Source organism: Drosophila albomicans, chromosome 2L (assembly GCF_009650485.2).
Source record: "Drosophila albomicans strain 15112-1751.03 chromosome 2L, ASM965048v2, whole genome shotgun sequence".
Taxonomy (NCBI): domain Eukaryota; kingdom Metazoa; phylum Arthropoda; class Insecta; order Diptera; family Drosophilidae; genus Drosophila; species Drosophila albomicans.
This window is the reverse complement of record NC_047628.2, coordinates 21,072,382-21,085,023: the sequence shown is the minus strand read 5'-3', so window position 1 is coordinate 21,085,023 and position 12,642 is coordinate 21,072,382. Positions and strand designations below refer to the sequence as shown.

The following is a 12,642-nucleotide window of genomic DNA, read 5'->3' as shown; positions in this document are numbered from 1 at the left end:
TTTTATCTGATCGCAACCAAATTTCAGGAATCATAACTATTATAGTAATTATAGTATATACCAAAATTCGCAACTCTAGCTTTAAAATTACGCTTGTTATTCGATTTTTTTGATTTGCGGATGCGGAAGTGGGCGTGGCAAAATTTTGAATGAAACTTAATCTGCGTGCAAACATAACAAATGCTGTCGAAAAAAAATTATAGCTCTATCTCTTATAGTCTCTGAGATCCAGTGTTTCATACGGACAGACGGACAGACACACAGACGGACAGACGGGCATGGCTATATCGTCTCGGCTGTTGACGCTGATCAAGAATATATATACTTTATAGGGTCGGAGATGCCTCGTTCTACCTGTTACATACATTTCCTGTCGGCACAAAGTTATAATACCCTTCTACCCTATGGGTAGCGGGTTTAAATAGTGCAGTATTATTCTTGAAATATACCACATAAAAATACTAAAATATACAAATGGTTATATTTGGCATATTTATTTAGTACTACTTTTTGTCAGCCAAAACAGCTAAGATCCATAGTTAGTAGACGTTCTTTCTCCTTTTAAAACGACGGACGAACAGACAAATAGTCGTACATGGCTATATCGTCTCGGCTGTTGACTCTGCTTCTTAGGACTGTATATACTTTATAGGATCGGAAATGCCTCCTTCTACCCGTTACATTTCCTAGAGGCTCGAAGTTATAATGCCCTTCTAACCTATGGATAGCGGGTATCAAAATAATGGATCACTAAGCTGCAGTGTTGATATTCGAAGCAATCTTGAAAGGGTTTCACAAATAGCTACAACATAATCTTATGAAGACCTTTATCATTAGATCATATAACCAGCGAAGCAGTAAATTTCCTTACTTGTTACAAAAGGGAAATCAGATAAGTTTTTCCCATAGATGTCTAGATCGATTAGGGTTCGAATAATGGATGAAGTAGTGCATGGTTAACGAGCAAGACTCGCTAGATTTCTTAATGCAATTTCTGGGATATCAGTTTGCATTGCCTTGGGCAACACCCTGCTGTCGCTGCTGCTGTTGTTGCTGCTGTTGCACGTGGCCCGTTGTTGCTGGTTATGCTGCGGCTGCAACCACCAGACGCCCACTTGCCCCGTCTTGCGATGTTGCTGCTGCCTCAACCACCCATTACGAGGCCAGGCTCATGTTTTAACAGCGGCTTTTGGTTGTGATTTAGTGGCTGCCCAACGACGGCGACGACGACGACGTCGGCTTAACGTCTGGCCAGACCAGCTCACCCCCCTCAAAAATGGTCGCTTGCTGCCTGCCACCCCGCTTGCCTCTGCAACGTAAAACCGTTTTGTGCAGCACTCAGCACAATTTTTGGGCATTTCATGCAATTATTGCTGGGCAACGGCAACAGACAGTCAGTGGAAATCTCCAACTCCAGCCACAATCCGAGCGCAACCACCAGCAGCAGTGGCAGCAGCAGTGGCAGCGGCAGCATCGCAACATTTGCACGCTCAACAAATTTTCACAAGATTTTCACAGCGTTCGGAAAAGCGTTTGCCCAATTGCGCGGATTTTAGAATATTGTTTTTTTCTTTTTCTTTACTTTGCGCTTTTGGTTTTTTTACATTTGGTTGGTATGAGAGCTGCACACCCTTGTCAGAGTTAGCAGCTCCTTTAACAACGAACCGTTTCCCCCCGGTTGGTTTCACTACCCTTACTTCTAACCTACCTACCCCTTCCCCCCTTGGGTGCTATGTTTATCCTGTTTGCCTTTGTGATTTAGCGCCCGTTGCTCTATCGACTTCTCACACATCATTTGACGAAAATTTTTTTAATTAAAATGGCATTTTGATGCGGATGCAAAGACGGGAAATATTTAGACGATGGCGACAACAACAACGCAGACAGCGGAGATGGGGCAGTTGAGTAGACAAAAAGGGGCGTGCCTCGAGACGCTTTTGGGGCATTTTGCTAATGCGCATTGAGCCCTAATTAAATGTGAAGTACGGCTGCTTATCGGGTTGGCAGTGCTCAGAGACAGGGAGGGATTTCCATGTGGGGGGTGTGGCATCGTAAATTTTCAAGCTGCTTGACGAAAGACACGCATGTTGTGGAGCCCACAACCCAACACATTTTTGCATGCCACCCGCAGCAAACGTATTGCGCGTTATCTTCTTCGGGGCAAGCCCACACTAGAAGACGCGCCCCATGCAGCACAGCCCCTTGGGGCAACATTCCTGCCCCAGCCACAACCATAACCACACACTCACAAACACACACACACACACACAATTCAAACAATCCAAATTCGAGTTACAGTAACAGTCGCGCCCTTATCGCTGCAATAAATCGCATTAATTTATTGTCCTCGTCGCATATTTTGTCCACTGAGCCGGGGCTTCACTGTAACCAGTTACAATTTAATGGGCTTGTCCCTCCCCTGTACGTGTGCTAGTGTGTGTGTGTGGCACAATAACCGCCCAAAGCCATTGCCCAACCATGTTATTATTGTTTTTCATTTAACACTTTTTAGTTGGCCACCTGAAAGTATGCAAGCTACCCACATGCCACATACTATATGAACATACATATATGTTATGCATGTATGCCACACTATATACATACATATGTAGTGTGCAACATGTCACAGGGAAAACCGCAACGCAGCAGGCGAGAGAAAAACTTGCAAAAGCTATGCACAACTTGCACCACCGAATCCCCCGTGTGGCGAGTTCCGAAACTTGGCAGCAAAGTTTGTGTTGTGTTTAAGAGGATGGCGAAGTTTTGTGATCAGCTGACGATGAAGTGTATAAAAAGTTAATCAGATCGTACAGATCTTAAGCGGATCATCTCAGTTAACATTTTTAATGTTACACTTAATAGGGCAACAAAAATAATGTCTTCTTAATGTATGCTTTCGTAACTGCAGAACTGTCAACTTAACTTATATTTAATTTGAAAAATATTAAATGTAGATTTAAGATGTGTGACCAACTATCGCATAAACTTTACATTGAAAAATACCTTCCCTAATATGAGAATTTAAATCATTCTTAGTTAAATAGATTTAATATTTTTATTTAATTACGTGAAGTCCCAACTTTGGAGATATAATTAAATTTTATGCAATTTCAATCATTTGCATTACTCAAAATGAAATAAAAATATCGAATTTATTTTTATGTAAATTAAATTTTTCCATGCCAGAATTCCCAGAATTAAGACTGAATATTTATCAATTTAAAAATACGAGCAAATAAAAATAATACTATATGGTATTAATAACAATTATACAACTTACCCCAGATAAGAGACGAATAATGCCGAAGGGCAACGCTATCGTCGACTATGCCATAATAATTCTTCATTGATATAACAAACAAAAAATACTTGTTGTTACTGTGTTGCGTTGCTTTTTTTTATCTATGTCAGCAGCATTTCAGTTAGCTGTTGCAATCACCATGCATTGGTCATGTGCGAAATTGTTGCCGAGATGCTTATCAGCAGACGCCAAGCAAGTCTGAAAAAGACAGAGAGAGAGAGAGTTGGAGAATGGAAGTTGAGGAGAGCTGGAATATTTATAATGCCATGGCTGCAATTTATTATGCACTGGCACTGCTGCAGTGCCTGTCGAGGGATGTCTGGACTTTGGCTACTCCTGCTCTTGCTTCTGCATTGGGCCACTCACCAAAGATGTCACCTGGCTGCAATACGAGTCGCATGCCTAACCGAAAGCCTCGTTCAAGATTTATGCACCCGAGTTATGGCGTCACAGAAGGCAACTTTATTTGTTTGTTTTTGTTGCCGTTGCTGTTACTGTTGCTGTTGCTGTGTTTGTGGCCAGAAGTGACCAGAGTGTAGGACAGTGTTGAACGAGCAGTGTAGGCCCCTATTCTCTCTACACACTTGTCTGCAGTTCTCCGCTTCTTGCTACTGTTTTTGTTGCTCCATTCCGGACACTTCCTGTTGCAGTTGCACGTTATCAGCACAACAATTTCATGTTGTTGTCGACGCTTCTGCTGTTTTATTCCCGCACTTTGCTGTTATTCCTATTCTTCTTTACATTTCTTATTTGTTTATATATTTTGGCAAGTATTTGGGAAACTTTGCCGATAAGTCAAAGTTACTCACTATGCTAAATTTAAGTGCAAAGAAAGATTAGAGTTTTAAAATTTGAAATACATGCTCTAAATAAATTATTATTTTCATGGAGTACCATTGCTTAATAATATTTGTAATTAGCATATTTATAATGGAGAGAGAAGCAAACAAATCTTGATTGAATAGTACATAGATTGCAAATCTTGATGTAGGATTTTTTTCGATCTTGAAAAAAAAATCTTGAAATAAGATTTTTAGGTTGAAATTTGCATTTAAAGATTGAAAACTTGCTTTAAGAATGTTTTATTCTACATTGAAAATCAGTTTGCAAATCTTGATATAAGAGCTTTTCGATCTTAAAAGAAAAATAATTTTGTTCTTTTTTTTTTAAATGTTGGAATTTCCTTCTCTAAAAGTTAGAACCCAATTTTTGGTGTTGTTAATAATAAGTCAGTAAGTAGGGATGCAGTGTTTTTCCAATGAATTGTAATTCAAATTATTTTTAATCTCTTCATATCATATAATGTTAAAGTATAAAATTTTAGATATAGTAAAAATAAGATGAAATTCTCCCAGACATACTATTTTTGGATGAAAGCCGAAACCCTTTCGATAAGAGCCCGCTTATTAAAAACAAAAAAACCACACACACAAGCATGAGCATACTTCTTTTCCTCGCCCGCTAAGTTGTCTCTGTTTTATTCTCCGAGAATTAGTCTTGTGCCGATAAGTCCTAATTGTATGAGGGCGTGGGCTAAGCAAAAGTCATACTCGTTGTCTGCGTCATCATTATAATGATTGGGATTGGTCAGCAGCGAAAAACTAATTAAGCATCGCATTTCATTTCCAATTCGGTTGCTCTGGGGAGTCAGACGGGTTGGAAATAGACGAAGGAATCAGGAGTCGGAACAAATGAAAATACCAGACCGAAGTAGAAGAATATTGTATGTAGGAAGTGAAATCGAAATATAAGCCAAATAAATTTCTGTTGCCAATGCGGTTTCATAATTAATATGAACCAATTACAAAGGGCAAGAACAACAACACCAACAACTAGAACTGAACGAACCCAAAAATAAGCAAGCTGAGAGCTCGTCGTAATGGATATCGAAGCGAAAAAGAAATATCTAAAAATTGAACATGGCAGCTGCTGTCTTGGATTGATGTGTGCATTACATAAGCACTAATCCACATCCGCATCCAATTCCTCATCCGCACTTCCGCATCCACATCTTCTCCACTCTCTCTTGCTGTCTTGTTCTCGACTGCAACACAAATAGCAAAATGTGAAATGCGAAATGAATGAAAAGTGCAACGACAGCAAAAATGCTTCGACTTGCTTCTGTCTTCTTCACCCAGCTTCATCATCGTCCTCGTCGTAGTCGTCGTCGTCATCTGCCATCATCTAGCAGTCCAACGACCAACGAAAACATATCGAAAATCAAACAATTGTCTTTAGTACAATGGAACACAGCATTCATTGTGCTGAGAACACCCAGCAATTGATGTATTCCTTCTTCCTTCTGCCTGCCTGCCTCTTGCCACTTCTTCCGCCTGCTGCACCAACTCTGGCTCCCGCAGTTGCAGTCGCATTCAGTACCAGCAGAAGCTTTGCTTGGTTTAATCAGCAGCTTACAAGGGTAAACAATGGAGACGGGAGCGCCAAGTGGACAGCCAAAGTCAGAAAGTGAAAAAAATACGTTGTGGAGAATGTCATGCACATTGCACGAATACCAAATATCCTCAAATCAGTTTGCTTTTAAGCTCTTCACTTTGTTTTCAGCTGCTACAAGAGCTTTCAAAGAGATCTTTCTATGATTTAATATTCCCAGCTCAAAGTATTTTTTAATTGTTTAATGTGGATTTTAGATAAATGTGTTTCTTCATTTATTTGAAATGTCAAAAGATAAAATATACCTTATGCGGTATTATTTATAGTAAATAGTATAATAATAATAAAATAGAAGAGCAGCCTAAAGACACCTTCTGTTGCATGCTATTTTACAATTTAATTCAAAACTTTAATTATAATATATAAAACTTTTTAAATTAACTAAATATTCCATGATAATTTATAACATTTAAAACATGAATTTCTATTATTTTTCTATTTTATGCTTTCTTGCATCTGTGATAAATTAGAATTTCAATATTCTTGCTATTCTACTTTGTATTTTCTTTTTGCAAATATATTTCAACACAGCAAAAACAAAAACTATCACAGGAACTCCTTTTCATTGTTTTATCTCCTTTAAGTTTTTTTTATAGGGTAAAAGCAAGTGCATTATGCGAAACTTTCAATAACCAAAAGGAAAATGCGATCTATCAAAATGAAATTGAAATCTTTTGCTCATTTTTGAGCTGGCAGAAAACAGTGGGATACGGATATGGATTGAGATTGGGTATTGGGATTGGCAGCAGCAGTCGAGTGGCAGTTGCAGTTTGTCTTTGGGTTGACTTGTCGAGGCGGCAGCCACGCCCACAAAAATACATGATGCCCGTGCCGAAGTCTCGCAGTCGCAGTCGCAGTGCCTTGGCCATGTCAATCAATGTCAATAAAACAATTACTGTCACTTGCAGCTGGCGGACGCTGGGACTGAGACGAATGTCTCTCTGCCTCTGGTTGGACGGTGTCATGTTCGCTTTCGCTCGCTCTCTCTCTCTCTTTCTCTATGCTGCGACGAAGTTCAAGTTGTAGTTGGAGTTGCAATTGGAGTAGAAGGAGTGGAAGGAGTAAGCGTTGAAATCGAAGGCAAGTTACATGCTACATGCTACAGAGTCGGCCACTCAGCGTGTGGCAAACGCCCTTCTGCCTTAACTCCCTTTTCTCTTTCTCCTTCCAATGCCCTCACTCTGCCCTTCACCCGCATTTTGGGCAAATGTTTGCGGTTCGAGGCAAATACCCTTCGCTGGCAATAAAACTCAGACAGTTGCTGTTGCTGATGTTGTTGTTGTTGCTGCTGCTGTTGCTGTGACAAATCGTTTGTTTTAGACGTCGCTGCCATTGGCATAATCGCACAGTCATTGCAGTTTGTGCCTGCCCCACTCAACGCTGCATGCCGCAGTGTTGCACAACTTGTAGTTGTTGTCGTTGTTGCTGTAGTTGTTGGTAAAGTTACAATGTATCTACTTTTGAGTTACATTGTCTCGGCATCGAAGTTGCGTTGACAGCAGCCATCGTCCTCACTCCGTCCTCGTTCTCATTCTCATTGTCGTCCTTTGCAGTCGTCACACTGCATTTGCGGGTTTTTGGCCACATGCATTATACATGCCACTTCCCGAACCCTCCTCCATCCTACCTCCCACCTCATGCTCCTACTCTGGCACACGGTTGTAGGCAGCCTTTGGCAAATTGCAACACATGACAAACTTTGTGTTTAGCCAACAGTGGAAATTACAACGACAATGCCGAGCTGAATGGGCGGCAAAAGTTGGCAACGCTTATCGGGGAAAACTCACTAAAAATGATTGTGCAACTCCGATTGCCACAATCTGCGCCTCCTCCTCCCTCCTCTCCACTCCCATGGCAACCATGACTCTACCAACTTTGTATATAACTCTCTTTAACTGATTGGGAGTTGTGCTCAACTAGAAATTCCATCACGTACAATTTATAACTCATTTAATGTCCTGCAAAAAGGATGAGTAATTGGAATATGCCTCAGATTAGAGATATGCTATTGTTGCAACTTTCTATCTTAATTAAACTCGGTTGGTTTTATGTCTGAAATGAATTATAAAGTGAATGGATTTCAAATTAAATTATACAATATTTAAGCTCTGATTAAATGCTGCTCAGAATTTATACTAATGAATCACTGTTTAATTAGTAAAATTTCAATTTAATAAATATTTGTTTAATACATTATTGGATTTTAGGAATCAATCGAACATAACATAAACATATTTCATATAAGATGCGCATGAAATTTAATCTAGAAGTAAGCCACGTCAAGATGCAAATGTCTGTATTATTTATGAATGCATTTTGTGCTGACGAACTGAGAATGAAAAAAGTAAGAAAGCTACAGTTGAGTGTTCTCGACTATGAGATACCCATTGCCGTAAAAGCAAAATAGTGCGCTATTATTTCTAAAATATACCAAATAAATATACCGTGAATATACTAAAAATATGCTAAATAAGCTATTTAGGTATATTAAGGCAGTACTATTCTGAAAATATACCATAGAGAGCAAAATATACCAGATTGTCAGATAATGCAACAAAGAAACTAAGCGAATACATATATATATATATAATAATAATACTTTACTTTATAGAATGTTTGTCACTTCTGACTTCAAGGCGATGTTAAATTCGAAAAATATGTTAATTACCTGCATTTTCTTTTTACAATAATCCACATTATTTTCTTCTCTATATAAAAGGAACAAGTATAATAACGAGATGTTTATATTTTTAATAGAAATATATAATATAATACTTAACTCAAAATATACCACAGAGTATTAAACATACAAGATTGTCACCTAAAGCAGTTAAGAGAGATCACTCCTTCTGCCTTATATGCATTTCATGGAGGCACAAATTTATGATACTCTTCTACCCTATAGAGAGAGGGTATAACAACCACGACTCATGAAATATGCACGATATATTGTCATAAAATTTGTCAAAAGAAATTTAAACTGCAAATATGAATTATAAATTGCACATTCGATTTCGATTTGAAGTACCAACAATGCCAGCGACAAGAAGCCGCATAAAAATAAAGTCGAAGAAAAGAAAAACGATTTAGAACTGCATTGAAAATTTAAAAATAAATAAAATGAGGGGTTTTAAATGGTATTTTGTTATTATAATTGAAAAGCCAAAAAAAAAGCCAAACAACTTTCGTTCTAAAATTCATAGATTATCGAATGCGGTTTTTGTGCAAAATATTAATTCTATGTTCGTTTTGGGGATTGTATGGCTTCGATGGCAATTTGCTGATTTCGACGGCAAAATCATAACACCAAAAGCAAAGCGTTGCGAAACTTGTATTTATTTTGTTGACTAACTGACTGACTGACTGCAACAATGTTTGGCATCAAATTTCGATGACAATGTCGAGCAAAGTCAACGCCTGCAGGCAGCCCGAAGGCAGAGAGAAAGAGAGCGGGGAGAAATTTTTGGCATGCTAAGCAAAACTTTGGATGTGAAGTGTGGACAATACAAAAGCGGTTCGTGTCGCAGTCAGCGCCATAAAGTAGACTATGCCGAAGTGATGGGGCGTCGTCTAAGGAGTCGATGGAGCAAAGCAACCTTAGACGCCAAAGAGCTGAACAGCTGAGGAGCTGAGCAGCTGGGGCAATCGTTGGCGTCTGACACGTAAACCATTTGGCACGCAATGCACTTGGTGACTTGCTGATGTTGACGCACATAAAATGTGAAATGCAGCGAGGCGGCAGTAGAAAGCAAGTGCCGGAGGGGGGGAGGTGGCATCAGCTGAGAAGCTTGCCGCCAAGCAATTTGCCAGCGAGAGAAGCTCACACAGCATAATGCGATTTGGGAATTGATTGTGCACAGGCCACTAGACAGTGTTGTGCAATTGTATGCGCACACCCCACCCACACAGAGAGGAGAGAGAGAGAGAGAGAGAGAGAGACAGACAGACACCCACACTCCGTCTGCCTTTTACGCAAATTACATTTTGTGTACATATTTTTTTGCGTATTTTCATTTTATACGCTGTGTCGCATTTGGTCTTTGGTCAACCCCTCAAAACACACACATTTTGTTACACTTTTTAATATGGCATTCATCAACGTCGCCGAGATGATGCCACTTGTGGACTGTTTGTAATCCTGTCATTCATTTTGACTTTATTGACATGGCAGCCGACTGAAGGCCGAAACTCAATCCAGCAGACCAAAGCAGAAGGCTGTCTCTGGCCTACGCCTGGTCACGTGTTCTGCACAATTCAATTTGAAGCATACCACAAGCCACCCAAACTCAAAACCCAAACGCGAGCAACCTTCCAAGCATCCCACACAGAGCCAGACGCATTTTGATTCATCGGACTGGCATTCTTAGAGTTCTCAGAAAGCTGCCTTGTATTGCCCACTTCTGTTGCCACTAACAACAACAACTACACTAACAACAGCACAGCCACAGTCACATCAGCAGCAGCAGCAGCAGCAGCGGGAGGCAAAGAAGAACTGTCGCTGATTGCGTTGACAACATTTTGCCATTGTGCGTCATCCGTTGGACACCTCTCGTGCCCTGCGGCAGCTTCTGTTGTGCCGTCCTCCAATGTCGTGTGTATGTGAGAGACGACAGCTCGTAAATCTCACAAATGTATGCACCCCTCTGGACGTTTTGTTGCCTGCCACCTCCCACCTTCCACTCTGTTGCCCCCGCCCTTGTGCATGACTCGTTTACCGGGACAACTGGCAACTGTGGCAGCTCTGACAGCGGGCACTTTTCAGCCGACGCCGACGTCGCTGCTGCCTTTGACAGCCATCGTAGTTGTTACCCCGTAAATTTCCCCCCCAATCCTCTCTCCTCACTCCTCCTGTCATCATTTGGCATTGTGCTTATGGAAATATCCGAGGCCCGACTTTGGCATTGTCCTTTGCTTAGCGCGCGTAGGTAATTGCAACAATTTTGTTGTGCCTCTCTCGTGCTCTCGGTTTCAGTTGATTTACTTGTTTGGGCTTTGATTTTCTCTCCACCAGGTAGTTCTGCAGCACAGAAGTTCGCCAGCACACTCGCTAATGATTTAATATATGCAGTCTGCCAAATTCAACTCGAGACGAGTTTTCCCCTCTATGCAATAGATTTAGGCAAAAAGATGCTTTAATTTATACATTTCATATATCTAACAATAGTTGAGACGACAGGCCGCTTAATTATGCGCAGCCAGACAAGCAGACTGTGCCCCGCCCTACTGTGCTGACACGCCCCCACACACACCAGGGCTAGAGAAATACACAACTTACAAGTGTTCAACATTCAAAAATTTGTGCACAGCAAAAGCTGCCTTTGCATCAACTAGCAATAACAATGCCATAATTAAGCTGACTCGAATTGGGATGTGAACGACTTTGAAATACTTATTTAAAAATATAATGTAAAAGCTGTTTTCGACAGCAACATTCTTATTTAAATATAAAATAAAAAAAGTCAAATACTATTTTTCACGATTACAAAATACTAATTTAAAAATAAAACACAAAAAAATAAAACAATTGTGAATTGAATTTTAAACAAATTCTGATTTTTAGTACACACCTTAGATGAAGATTTAGTTGATATTTAAAGCATCTGTAAAAAGGGGAAAAAACTAATTAGTATAATCGAATGTTTGAAATTTTATTTATCATCTAAATAACATAATAGTGAATCGAATTGTTATAAATAGGAAGCTAAACTATGTTGAAAGCAGAAATTTATTTAGGCAAATTCAATTTTAAAAGCATAAATCCAGAAAATAGGAATATAGTACATTTTTAAATATTTGAATCATGAATTGTGGTATATTATTATATTTCATAACGTTAACATATTTATACAGAAAACTTTTGTAAATAAAAGATTTTCTCAATATAAATTCCATTAAATTAATTAAATACTATGAATTAACTTTACACATATTTCGTAAATAAGGAAAAGGAAAAGAGAATAATAAGTATTCTAGAATGTTAGTAAAATCTCTTTGTTTGTAACATCTAATTATCATCTAAATAATAATGGATGAAGTTATTATGGAGATATATGAAAATATATATTTCAATTATAGATGATATATTAAAATATATATTTCAATTATAGATTGTGATACAATATCATATTTTAATTTAAACAGGAATTTTTCTTAAGTAAAAGATATCCTGACTTCAAATCCAATTAAATTAATTCAATACTAACTGGTAACTTTATACATTTCTCACATAATACTACTACATTCTATATACCCGAAATGTTGACATTCAGTGAATACAGTGTGCAGCTGAAGAATAATTTTGAAGGGTTGTTAGCAACAAGCGGAACAGTCTTTCATTCTCATACTGTCCATCCACTCTTGGAGCTGCCACTCGGGAAATTGAATGCAGGATTGAAGGGATTCAGGGGAGTGAAGAGCAGCTGGATGCAGAGGGACAGTCAAATGGAGCTGGACGGTAGTCGTAGATTTCTCACTTTCTCTTGCAACGCTGGCGTTTTCCATAAGGACTTTATTACTTTTTCATTTCGTTTCATTTCGTTTTAATTTTATTATGAGCCAAAAGTGGCATGGAGACTGCTTCAGGACCGACACAAAGGCAGAGATAGAGATGAAGACCGAGACGGAGACGGATACGGAGACCGAGTCCAGGACTCTAGTGGACCAGTCGAGGGCGAGGGTTTGTTACACACACAAAGAGAGAGAGAAAAGAGATACAACAGTAGGGTAACAAGAACAACAACAATAACAACAAGAACAATTCAGAGTAGATGAAGTTCCAAGGGGTTTTGCAGTTGAGCTCGATTTCAGTGTCTCTCTGGTTATCTCTGGCTGCTGTCTGAACTCGAGTCGGAGCGAAACAATTTTTAATTAAATTCTGTGTGTATTTTATC

The 12,642-nt window shown here is 39.2% G+C and overlaps 1 long non-coding RNA gene across 2 annotated transcripts in view; it reads right to left on the bottom strand.

Annotated features, from left to right (window-relative positions):
* The window catches only part of LOC117565067 (uncharacterized), an 85,135-nt gene that overhangs the window by 8,722 nt on the left and 63,771 nt on the right, over nt 1-12,642 (bottom strand). Inside the window, exons 4-5 of one of the 2 annotated variants that reach the window (XR_004571809.2) lie at nt 11,320-11,352; nt 3,281-3,499 (exon numbers count right to left, since the gene is read on the bottom strand). This is a non-coding gene — a long non-coding RNA (uncharacterized LOC117565067). The remainder of the gene's footprint in view (nt 1-3,280; nt 3,500-11,319; nt 11,353-12,642) is intronic. The other variant, XR_007954619.1, reaches the window with a different exon arrangement.